Below are 13,493 nucleotides of genomic sequence, written 5' to 3' on the forward strand. Positions count from 1 at the left end.
CTTTCCTTTAACAGTTTTACTTTATGCAAAATTGTCATTTCTTTAATAAGACATTAACTATTTTTTCTGCGGCCCTCCAAGTACTCTATTTTTTCTGCAGCACTCACATTTAAAGTTTAATATCTTTTCTTTCTCAAAACTGGCACATTTCTATTACTAAATTGAAAATAAAATCATTTTCCTATCTTTGGTAATTTCATCAGTCTCTGGTTGCACTTTATTCTTCTGACTGTGCATCCAATATTTCTTCTCTTCTTTCAGCCTCCTGTATGCTTCTTCTCCTCCAGACCTCAATCCCTCCCCCAACTTTTTCTTTCTCTGTCTGTCTTTCTCTGATTCCTTGTCCCATTTTTTGCTTTGTTTCTGGCTCCTTGTCCCCCCCCTTCTTTCTTTTTTCCTTCTGGCTCCCTGTCCCCCCCCTCTTTCTTTTTTCCTTCTGGCTCCCTGTCCCCCCCCCCTTCTTTCTTTTTTCCTTCTGGCTCCCTGTCCCTCCCCCTTCTTTCTTTTTTCCTTCTGGCTCCCTGTCCCCCCCTTCTTTCTTTTTTCCTTCTGGCTCCCTGCCCCCCCCTTCTTTCTTTCTTCCTTCCTGCCCCCCCCATGCCACCGCCGCCGGGGAATAGGCGGCTGCTGCTCCTGCTGCCGCCATCGGGAAGAGGCCGAGATCTCCACGGGGCCAACTCTCCCCGCCCGACGTCAATTCTAACGTCGGAAAGGACGTTCCGGGCAGCCAGGCAGCGATTGGCTAGCCAGAACGTCCTCTCGACGTCAGAATTGAGGTCGGGCGGCGAGAGAAGCAGGAAGCTTAAAGAGCATGGTGCCGGCGGTGAGAAGGGAAGGGAAGCAGTTGGGCACCCCTGCTCTAGACGAGCCACGAGCCGTACTCTATGAAGAACAGTGGAGGGTGACCAGCTGTGCGGACCGCCCCCCCCTTGGTACGCCACTGGAGCAGCAGCGTGTCTGGCCGGCTCATTCCATTCAAAGCCGCGGGTGGCGGCTCCTTGCGAGATCCGCGCCTGCGTCTGAAGCCTCTCTGATGTTGTGATGTCAGATGATCAGTAAATTTAAAATAAACTAATTTTTCCTACCTTATTGTCTGGTGATTTCATGAGTCTCTGGTTGCACTTTCTTCTTCTGACTGTGCATCCAATCTTTCTTCCCTTCTTTCAGCCTGTATGCTTCCTCTCCTCCTGACCTCATTCCCCTCCCCCCAACTTTTTCTTCCTCTCTTCCTGCCCTTTCTTTCTTTCTCTCTTCATGCCCCGTTTCTTTTTTTCTGTTTCTCTTCCTGCCCTCTTACTTTCTTTCTCCTTGCCCTCCCCCAAGCCACTGCCAATGTCACTGCCATCGGGGAACAGGCCCCAAAGCTGCTGGCCGCTGCCCCCACCAACCTCTCCCTACTTCGGGCCAACCAGCATTCCTCTCCCCGATATCAATTCCGCCGTCAGAGAAGAAGGCTGATCGGCCCAAGATCACAATCGATTGGGGGAAATGCTGCTGGGTCCTGCCTTCGCGGAAACTGAAAGTAGGCAGGACCAGGCAGCAAGAAGAGCAAATGGAAAACTTCACTGACCTGTCTCCCGCCTTAGCCTGTAGCGAATTTATACTTCGGGAATCTAACATGTGCGTGCCGGCTTCCCTTCTCTTCCCTCCCCCCCCCCCCGGACATAACTTCCAGTTTCGGAGGGAAGAGAAGGGAAGCCGGCACACACACGTTAAAGCCCCGGAGCATAAGTTCGCTACGGGCTAAGGTGAAATCTTCAAGCCAGCTTTTTTTTTTTTTATGTTGAGCAGCAGCGGAGGCAGCAGAATTTAGCTGGGCGGTCATCTAAATTACCCGGGTGGACCGCCCAGCTGAAAGGCCCTAGGGAGAACACTGCATTTAAACCTAAACGGTTTACATATCTTTACATACATAATTCAGTAAGACAAATAAATTCAAACAAACATTAATAAATAATCATCGAAAAATTACCTAAAGTGTCCATCAAAAGAACAATCACAATGATCAGTTCCTAGAAAAATGCATTAACAAATAACTGCGTTTTATAGTTTTCTGAAATTACCCTTGTCATAACATTTTCATAATTGACTTACACGTGAATTTCACAGTTTACCCCCGCACAGCAAAAGACCATTTTACTTAACAGGAAAGGAGTTGATTCTGTGTACATTGATTTGCAAAGGTACGTGGGGCTAAGGTCTTTTTTTTCAACTCTGTTTATTTTATAACATTTTTGTTGTGAAGAATAAACATGATCTCTGCAGACACAAATTCACAGCTTTGAAAAATGCAAAACCAAGCATCTGTGATAATATCTTCTAGACAGAAAAATTGCCCGTGACATTATGAATGGATTAATGGAATTCATTTACCAGAAAAATGTAAACATTGGATGAATATACAGCCTCCTGATAAATCATTAAAACTAATCCTTATTTTTTGATGAATAACTTTTGGACTATAATGTATCTTAAATTTTAAAAACTATCTTTAAATAGATTTTTTCTCAAAAAAGCATTTTATATAAAAAAAAAATCCAATTTAAATTTTAAAATATCCAATTTTATTTTTTTAAATCATTGATTTCTATCCATCCTGCTCAGATACAAACTTTAATGTGGAGAACTGTAAATTGATTCACATTGAGAAGAATAACCCAAATTATAGTTACCGGATGCTAGGATCCTTCGTAGGAGTCAGCATCCAAGAAAAAGATATAGGTGTCATTCTAGACAATATACTCACTATGCGGCAGTGGCCAAAATACAAGATTCTAGAAATTATTAAGAAAAAGATGATAAATAAGACCATACCTCTATATCACTCCATGGTCCACCCTCACCTGAAGTATTACGTTCAATTGTGGTCACCGTATCTCAAACAAGATATACTGGAATTAGAAAAGGTTCAAAGAAGAGCAACCAAAATGATAAAGGGGATGGAACTTTTTTCATATGAGGAAAGACTGAAAAGAGACAACTGAGGGGAGATATGATTGAGGCCTGTAAGAATCTTGAGTGGTGTGAATCAATTTTATACTTTTTCAAAAATTACAAAGGCTATGAAACACTCAATGAAGTTACATTGAAATATCTTTAAAACAAATAGGAGGAAATATTTTTTCATTCACTCAAGAAATAGTTCTGGAACTCATTGCCAGAGGATGTTGTAACAGCGGTTAGTGTAGCTAGGTTTTTAAAAAAAAAGATTTGGACAAGTTCCTTTGGAAAAGTCCATAGTTTGCTATTGAGATAGACATAGGAAAGCCACTGCTTGCCCTGGGATTTGTAGCATAGAATGTTGCTACTATTTGGGTTTGTGCCAAATGCTTGAGACTTGGATTGGTCACTGATGAAACCTGGGCTACTGAAGGATATTGGGTATTGGTCTGATCCAATATGGCTATTCTTATGTTCTTATGTTTCTTTTATTTTCTTTTACTAAAGATTAGAATGTGTTATCTGCCACAGGACCAATGTTCCCTCTAAGAACTGGCCAGATGCATGCACATTTTTCTCATGTGAACAAGTTCTAAAACATTTTTTTTCTTGTGAGAAATAAGTTCCAAAAACCAGCAATTTTCCAGATATGCAAGTATTTCTGTGAGCGACCATGTAAAATCTGTGAGTAACACTACTAGAATTTATCAGCAATTGCTCATGTGCTCAGCTTAGAAGGGCCATAGAGGATCCATTTTATTCCTATGGGCCCTGCTGCAGATAACACATGCTAATCCTTAGTAAAAGCATTAGATAGTAAGCCCTCAAACAGAAAGACCTGCTAGATCCGAGTGTAACTTACCTTGAACTTCTGAGATGGGCACAAACTATATCCAGAATCCCATTGCAAAAGCTCTTGTACAGATGGTTTCAAACAAAAATAGAAAGTAAATAGATCAAGAATTTAATGAAAAATGTACTTTCTTGCAAATGCAGATCTTCTCTCTTACAGATATTCCTTTCCTTCTCTATGGTAAGTCTGACTAATCTCCTTGATCTTCCTCCATCTTCTCCACAGAAAGGTTTGGCTCCTTTGGAGCTCTTCCTCATTCTCCTCTCCACTGTAAATTACTATTGTGGCTCATGGTAGAGTATCTCCTCTCCACTATAAATTACTATTGTGGCCCATGGTAGGTACCTGGGGAGGTACCAATAAGTTTCTTTCCTGAAAAATACTCACCTTAAACTGGGCTCACCTAAGGAAGGCACACAAATAACTGATCCAAAAATCTCTTATAGTCTGTACAGCACCTGAGGAAGGTACATGTAAGCAATGGCATAGTAAGGGGGAGAGGGGAGGCAGACCACCCTGGGTGCTGTCTTGGTGTAGGTACCTAGATATAGAATTTATCCGAGTGGCTATACAAATAGCCGGACCAACTTCATCCACTCAATATAATAAACCCCGGCTATATATCACATCCCCATATTAATAACAGGATGGTTATGAAAGAATATTTTGATACTCAATCCTCAGAGGGAAATTGTACCCGTTGGCTCAAGTGTATGAATACACTGAACCCACTCTTCACGGGATCTCATGGGATCAAAATATATCATATTATGCAAAATATTTATTAAATTTTTCTATATTCAATATGAACTTGTACTTAACTTATAAAGTTCGTTCTTTCTTTTTTTGAACTTATTTAAAATAGGAGCGCCTCCACCAACATGACCATGTTTCATGTACTTTCCTCAGGGTCGAGGCTCCCTTGTTAATTATCTGCAAAACATTAAACATAGCGTGAGTATCAAAACTTTTACCCAATCCCACTATAATAAATTACTAATCCAAAAATTCATATGGCTAACCACGTTTCACCCCATGACTTAAAAGCCCACGATTCTAGCTTACTTTCTTGTGAGATTCGCTCCTCTCGATGTAGAATCATTCATTCTTTGAGGGCGTCTGTCGTCATTTCCGCTTCTTTTAAAACCCAGGCAAGGACACGCCCCCCCCGGGAATTGAAAAAACACAGACCCAAAACCAGTACTGAATATAAATAATTATGTGTTTAGTGGAATTAATATAATTTATATGATGGACATCCAGTCGATTTCTTCATTTAACCCACTAGGGGACAAAGCCTCCAACTGATAAATCCATTTTTGCTCTTTTATGTTGAGCGCTTTTTTATAATTCCCACCCTCCTTCCCGATTTTTACACAATCAATAATTCGCCATTTTATATCAACCCAGGTATGATTCGCCTGGATCCAATGATTGACAATTGGTGCAGTATCTGTTAATGTATGTACCCTGGACTTGTGCTCATTCATACGTATCTTGATAGAACGTTGCGTTCTACCAACATAAATCTTGTCACAAGGACATTGAATAACGTAAATAACATTAGTGGTGTTACAGTTAGTAAACTCTCTTGAAGGTACCTCTATGCCTAACGTGGGGTGAATCCAAGTTTCCCCTGCCAAAGTAAGGGGACACCACTGACAACTCCCACACCCCCTATGATATCCCTGTGGGCTTGAATTACATGGAGAATGAATTATCTCTTCAATATTGCGATGTCTTTGAAAAGCAAACAGGGGGGCCTCAGGCATGTCTTTCAACAATTGAATGACATGCCAATGTTGTAACAAAATTCGCTTTATTTTCATAGATAACGTGGTGTATTTCTGTACATAAACCAAATCGTGTTTCACAACCTGTCTCCTAGTCGACAGGAGTAAGTCACGGTTGGCATATTTCGCCCTGATATATGCTTTCTTAATAATAGACATAGGGTACCCCCTTTGGGAGAACCGTGCCCATAGTTGTTTTGCCTGCACCTTATAGTCCTCCAGAGATGAACATAATCTACGGATACGTAAGAACTGACTGGTAGGTAAATTAGAACGAAGGGAAAGAGGATGGAAACTCTGGTAATTGAGAAAACTAGCCCTATCAGTAATCTTTCGGAATAAGGAAGTTTGAAACATGTTTTGAAATTTCCTTATATGAATATCCAAGAAATCAATTTCTTCTTGTTTAATCTCAGCCGTGAATTGAATACACGGATCAATGGAATTTATCCATTGTATAAATACCAACAAATCTGATTTAGGCCCAGACCATATGAAAATGACGTCATCCAGGTATCGTTTCCATAACTTCACATGACGAAACAAGGGGTGAGTATAGATATGTTTTTCCTCAATATCTGCCACATATATAGTGGCAGCCGAGGGTGCAAGGGACGCTCCCATTGCGATTCCGTGAACTTGCAAAAAATACTCCTGTTCAAAAAAGAAAAAATTCCTTTTCAATACCAAGGTGGTAATATGTAAAAGGAACCCCGGTGTCAACCTAGGGAGCCAAACATGTGAAGTAAATATACCTTCCAATATGGTAAGGAGTTTATCAACCGGAATCATGGTATACAAAGATTTTATGTCCATGGTTACTAACCAATCTTGTTCATCAATGACTTGTACTTCATTTAAAATTTGTATCATATGCGTGGAATCTTTTATAAATGAAGCAGTTTCTTTAGCCACTTGTTGAAGAAATATGTCCAAGAACTTGGACAACGGTTCCAATAAAGAATTTTGCATAGTTACAATTGGTCGGCCAGGAGGAGTAGTGGTGTTCTTGTGTATTTTTGGAAGAAACTTGATTCTGGGTAATCGGGGGTATTTCTCTACCAGATAATCAGCTTCCTTCATGGTCAAAATATTATCCTTTCTTGCTTTATCAACTGTGTCCATAATTTCCTTTTTTAATTCAGCTGTGGGGTCCTCAGAAAGACGTTGATAAATGTCCAATTGGTTGAGCTGAGAATAAGCTTCCTGGAGATACGCTTCCCTTGATTGTATTATAATAGCACCCCCCTTATCAGCACGGGTGATGACCAACCGCGCATCATTTCGCAGGGTTTGGAGGGCTCCCCATTGTTCACGGGACATATTGAACACCACCATGGACCTAGAGTTTTCAATTTCCATAATGTCTTTTAGAACCAATTCTTTGAAAGTTTCAATATGATGATTTAATGGCCCAGGAGGACACCAACTTGATTTTTCCGTTACAAGAGAACCATCCCCCCCCATTGAAGTATGCTCTTGAAAAAATATCTTCAATTGAAGTTTCCGAAGGAATCGATATATTTCTCTTCGCGTTTGAAAACTGTCCTACTGGGGGGTAGGCACAAATCCTAACCCTAAATTCAATACATCAAATTGTAACGTAGAAAGAGGTATAGAGGAAATATTGAAAATGGATGGTTGTATCATTGTTGTGAGCGAGTATTCGGGCGATTGGAATGTTGCTGTCGCCCTTGAAACCCCACTCTCGAAGTCCCCCTATTTCTATTTCTACCTCTTTGTTGGCGAGTACTTTGGCCTCCACCATATCCACCATTATCGGGACTGATACCGTCACCCCCCGAGTCCGTGGAGGAAGAATCACTTTGAAAAGATTGTTTTTGCACTCCTTGATTATTCTTATATTTAAAAGTCCATGTATATATTCGGTTTTGGTTGTAATCACTCTCATCCCTTTTAAGTTTTTTAATTTTTGAGGCTTTAATTGAATCACGAAAAGTATCCAATCTCTGTTGCGTATCCTGTTTTAACTTCGGGAATTGTTCTGCCTCCGTATTTTGTTGAATACTTGTCTCCAATTCAATAATCTTTTCTTTTAATTCAACTTCCAATTTTGTAATATTTTCGATAATTAATAACATAAGGTCCATGCTGCATTTGTTCAGTATGGCCATCCATTTATCAAGAAAAGATTGATCATTCTTGAACAACGTGGGCCCCTTTTGAACACGCAGACCCCGGGGGATCATTTTCATCTTAACATACTGTGCTAAGGTATTACCATGAAGCTCTGCCCTAATGAGTTGTTGAACTTTCATTTCCAATTCTCCCCATTGGTTTCGAGAACCTTCATGGGTAATATAATCCGTCAGGACTGGTCTCTGGATCAATGTTTCTTTCTGGGCTTCAGTGAAACTAAATATGTCTTGATTAGCCATCTGTTGTGCCATTTAAGTACCTAGATATAGAATTTATCCGAGTGGCTATACAAATAGCCGGACCAACTTCATCCACTCAATATAATAAACCCCGGCTATATATCACATCCCCATATTAATAACAGGATGGTTATGAAAGAATATTTTGATACTCAATCCTCAGAGGGAAATTGTACCCGTTGGCTCAAGTGTATGAATACACTGAACCCACTCTTCACGGGATCTCATGGGATCAAAATATATCATATTATGCAAAATATTTATTAAATTTTTCTATATTCAATATGAACTTGTACTTAACTTATAAAGTTCGTTCTTTCTTTTTTTGAACTTATTTAAAATAGGAGCGCCTCCACCAACATGACCATGTTTCATGTACTTTCCTCAGGGTCGAGGCTCCCTTGTTAATTATCTGCAAAACATTAAACATAGCGTGAGTATCAAAACTTTTACCCAATCCCACTATAATAAATTACTAATCCAAAAATTCATATGGCTAACCACGTTTCACCCCATGACTTAAAAGCCCACGATTCTAGCTTACTTTCTTGTGAGATTCGCTCCTCTCGATGTAGAATCATTCATTCTTTGAGGGCGTCTGTCGTCATTTCCGCTTCTTTTAAAACCCAGGCAAGGACACGCCCCCCCCGGGAATTGAAAAAACACAGACCCAAAACCAGTACTGAATATAAATAATTATGTGTTTAGTGGAATTAATATAATTTATATGATGGACATCCAGTCGATTTCTTCATTTAACCCACTAGGGGACAAAGCCTCCAACTGATAAATCCATTTTTGCTCTTTTATGTTGAGCGCTTTTTTATAATTCCCACCCTCCTTCCCGATTTTTACACAATCAATAATTCGCCATTTTATATCAACCCAGGTATGATTCGCCTGGATCCAATGATTGACAATTGGTGCAGTATCTGTTAATGTATGTACCCTGGACTTGTGCTCATTCATACGTATCTTGATAGAACGTTGCGTTCTACCAACATAAATCTTGTCACAAGGACATTGAATAACGTAAATAACATTAGTGGTGTTACAGTTAGTAAACTCTCTTGAAGGTACCTCTATGCCTAACGTGGGGTGAATCCAAGTTTCCCCTGCCAAAGTAAGGGGACACCACTGACAACTCCCACACCCCCTATGATATCCCTGTGGGCTTGAATTACATGGAGAATGAATTATCTCTTCAATATTGCGATGTCTTTGAAAAGCAAACAGGGGGGCCTCAGGCATGTCTTTCAACAATTGAATGACATGCCAATGTTGTAACAAAATTCGCTTTATTTTCATAGATAACGTGGTGTATTTCTGTACATAAACCAAATCGTGTTTCACAACCTGTCTCCTAGTCGACAGGAGTAAGTCACGGTTGGCATATTTCGCCCTGATATATGCTTTCTTAATAATAGACATAGGGTACCCCCTTTGGGAGAACCGTGCCCATAGTTGTTTTGCCTGCACCTTATAGTCCTCCAGAGATGAACATAATCTACGGATACGTAAGAACTGACTGGTAGGTAAATTAGAACGAAGGGAAAGAGGATGGAAACTCTGGTAATTGAGAAAACTAGCCCTATCAGTAATCTTTCGGAATAAGGAAGTTTGAAACATGTTTTGAAATTTCCTTATATGAATATCCAAGAAATCAATTTCTTCTTGTTTAATCTCAGCCGTGAATTGAATACACGGATCAATGGAATTTATCCATTGTATAAATACCAACAAATCTGATTTAGGCCCAGACCATATGAAAATGACGTCATCCAGGTATCGTTTCCATAACTTCACATGACGAAACAAGGGGTGAGTATAGATATGTTTTTCCTCAATATCTGCCACATATATAGTGGCAGCCGAGGGTGCAAGGGACGCTCCCATTGCGATTCCGTGAACTTGCAAAAAATACTCCTGTTCAAAAAAGAAAAAATTCCTTTTCAATACCAAGGTGGTAATATGTAAAAGGAACCCCGGTGTCAACCTAGGGAGCCAAACATGTGAAGTAAATATACCTTCCAATATGGTAAGGAGTTTATCAACCGGAATCATGGTATACAAAGATTTTATGTCCATGGTTACTAACCAATCTTGTTCATCAATGACTTGTACTTCATTTAAAATTTGTATCATATGCGTGGAATCTTTTATAAATGAAGCAGTTTCTTTAGCCACTTGTTGAAGAAATATGTCCAAGAACTTGGACAACGGTTCCAATAAAGAATTTTGCATAGTTACAATTGGTCGGCCAGGAGGAGTAGTGGTGTTCTTGTGTATTTTTGGAAGAAACTTGATTCTGGGTAATCGGGGGTATTTCTCTACCAGATAATCAGCTTCCTTCATGGTCAAAATATTATCCTTTCTTGCTTTATCAACTGTGTCCATAATTTCCTTTTTTAATTCAGCTGTGGGGTCCTCAGAAAGACGTTGATAAATGTCCAATTGGTTGAGCTGAGAATAAGCTTCCTGGAGATACGCTTCCCTTGATTGTATTATAATAGCACCCCCCTTATCAGCACGGGTGATGACCAACCGCGCATCATTTCGCAGGGTTTGGAGGGCTCCCCATTGTTCACGGGACATATTGAACACCACCATGGACCTAGAGTTTTCAATTTCCATAATGTCTTTTAGAACCAATTCTTTGAAAGTTTCAATATGATGATTTAATGGCCCAGGAGGACACCAACTTGATTTTTCCGTTACAAGAGAACCATCCCCCCCCATTGAAGTATGCTCTTGAAAAAATATCTTCAATTGAAGTTTCCGAAGGAATCGATATATTTCTCTTCGCGTTTGAAAACTGTCCTACTGGGGGGTAGGCACAAATCCTAACCCTAAATTCAATACATCAAATTGTAACGTAGAAAGAGGTATAGAGGAAATATTGAAAATGGATGGTTGTATCATTGTTGTGAGCGAGTATTCGGGCGATTGGAATGTTGCTGTCGCCCTTGAAACCCCACTCTCGAAGTCCCCCTATTTCTATTTCTACCTCTTTGTTGGCGAGTACTTTGGCCTCCACCATATCCACCATTATCGGGACTGATACCGTCACCCCCCGAGTCCGTGGAGGAAGAATCACTTTGAAAAGATTGTTTTTGCACTCCTTGATTATTCTTATATTTAAAAGTCCATGTATATATTCGGTTTTGGTTGTAATCACTCTCATCCCTTTTAAGTTTTTTAATTTTTGAGGCTTTAATTGAATCACGAAAAGTATCCAATCTCTGTTGCGTATCCTGTTTTAACTTCGGGAATTGTTCTGCCTCCGTATTTTGTTGAATACTTGTCTCCAATTCAATAATCTTTTCTTTTAATTCAACTTCCAATTTTGTAATATTTTCGATAATTAATAACATAAGGTCCATGCTGCATTTGTTCAGTATGGCCATCCATTTATCAAGAAAAGATTGATCATTCTTGAACAACGTGGGCCCCTTTTGAACACGCAGACCCCGGGGGATCATTTTCATCTTAACATACTGTGCTAAGGTATTACCATGAAGCTCTGCCCTAATGAGTTGTTGAACTTTCATTTCCAATTCTCCCCATTGGTTTCGAGAACCTTCATGGGTAATATAATCCGTCAGGACTGGTCTCTGGATCAATGTTTCTTTCTGGGCTTCAGTGAAACTAAATATGTCTTGATTAGCCATCTGTTGTGCCATTTAAGTACCTAGATATAGAATTTATCCGAGTGGCTATACAAATAGCCGGACCAACTTCATCCACTCAATATAATAAACCCCGGCTATATATCACATCCCCATATTAATAACAGGATGGTTATGAAAGAATATTTTGATACTCAATCCTCAGAGGGAAATTGTACCCGTTGGCTCAAGTGTATGAATACACTGAACCCACTCTTCACGGGATCTCATGGGATCAAAATATATCATATTATGCAAAATATTTATTAAATTTTTCTATATTCAATATGAACTTGTACTTAACTTATAAAGTTCGTTCTTTCTTTTTTTGAACTTATTTAAAATAGGAGCGCCTCCACCAACATGACCATGTTTCATGTACTTTCCTCAGGGTCGAGGCTCCCTTGTTAATTATCTGCAAAACATTAAACATAGCGTGAGTATCAAAACTTTTACCCAATCCCACTATAATAAATTACTAATCCAAAAATTCATATGGCTAACCACGTTTCACCCCATGACTTAAAAGCCCACGATTCTAGCTTACTTTCTTGTGAGATTCGCTCCTCTCGATGTAGAATCATTCATTCTTTGAGGGCGTCTGTCGTCATTTCCGCTTCTTTTAAAACCCAGGCAAGGACACGCCCCCCCCGGGAATTGAAAAAACACAGACCCAAAACCAGTACTGAATTAATATAATTTATATGATGGACATCCAGTCGATTTCTTCATTTAACCCACTAGGGGACAAAGCCTCCAACTGATAAATCCATTTTTGCTCTTTTATGTTGAGCGCTTTTTTATATAAAAAAGCGCTCAACATAAAAGAGCAAAAATGGATTTATCAGTTGGAGGCTTTGTCCCCTAGTGGGTTAAATGAAGAAATCGACTGGATGTCCATCATATAAATTATATTAATTCCACTAAACACATAATTATTTATATTCAGTACTGGTTTTGGGTCTGTGTTTTTTCAATTCCCGGGGGGGGCGTGTCCTTGCCTGGGTTTTAAAAGAAGCGGAAATGACGACAGACGCCCTCAAAGAATGAATGATTCTACATCGAGAGGAGCGAATCTCACAAGAAAGTAAGCTAGAATCGTGGGCTTTTAAGTCATGGGGTGAAACGTGGTTAGCCATATGAATTTTTGGATTAGTAATTTATTATAGTGGGATTGGGTAAAAGTTTTGATACTCACGCTATGTTTAATGTTTTGCAGATAATTAACAAGGGAGCCTCGACCCTGAGGAAAGTACATGAAACATGGTCATGTTGGTGGAGGCGCTCCTATTTTAAATAAGTTCAAAAAAAGAAAGAACGAACTTTATAAGTTAAGTACAAGTTCATATTGAATATAGAAAAATTTAATAAATATTTTGCATAATATGATATATTTTGATCCCATGAGATCCCGTGAAGAGTGGGTTCAGTGTATTCATACACTTGAGCCAACGGGTACAATTTCCCTCTGAGGATTGAGTATCAAAATATTCTTTCATAACCATCCTGTTATTAATATGGGGATGTGATATATAGCCGGGGTTTATTATATTGAGTGGATGAAGTTGGTCCGGCTATTTGTATAGCCACTCGGATAAATTCTATATCTAGGTACTTAAATGGCACAACAGATGGCTAATCAAGACATATTTAGTTTCACTGAAGCCCAGAAAGAAACATTGATCCAGAGACCAGTCCTGACGGATTATATTACCCATGAAGGTTCTCGAAACCAATGGGGAGAATTGGAAATGAAAGTTCAACAACTCATTAGGGCAGAGCTTCATGGTAATACCTTAGCACAGTATGTTAAGATGAAAATGATCCCCCGGGGTCTGCG

Source organism: Geotrypetes seraphini, chromosome 3 (assembly GCF_902459505.1).
Source record: "Geotrypetes seraphini chromosome 3, aGeoSer1.1, whole genome shotgun sequence".
Lineage (NCBI taxonomy): Eukaryota > Metazoa > Chordata > Amphibia > Gymnophiona > Dermophiidae > Geotrypetes > Geotrypetes seraphini.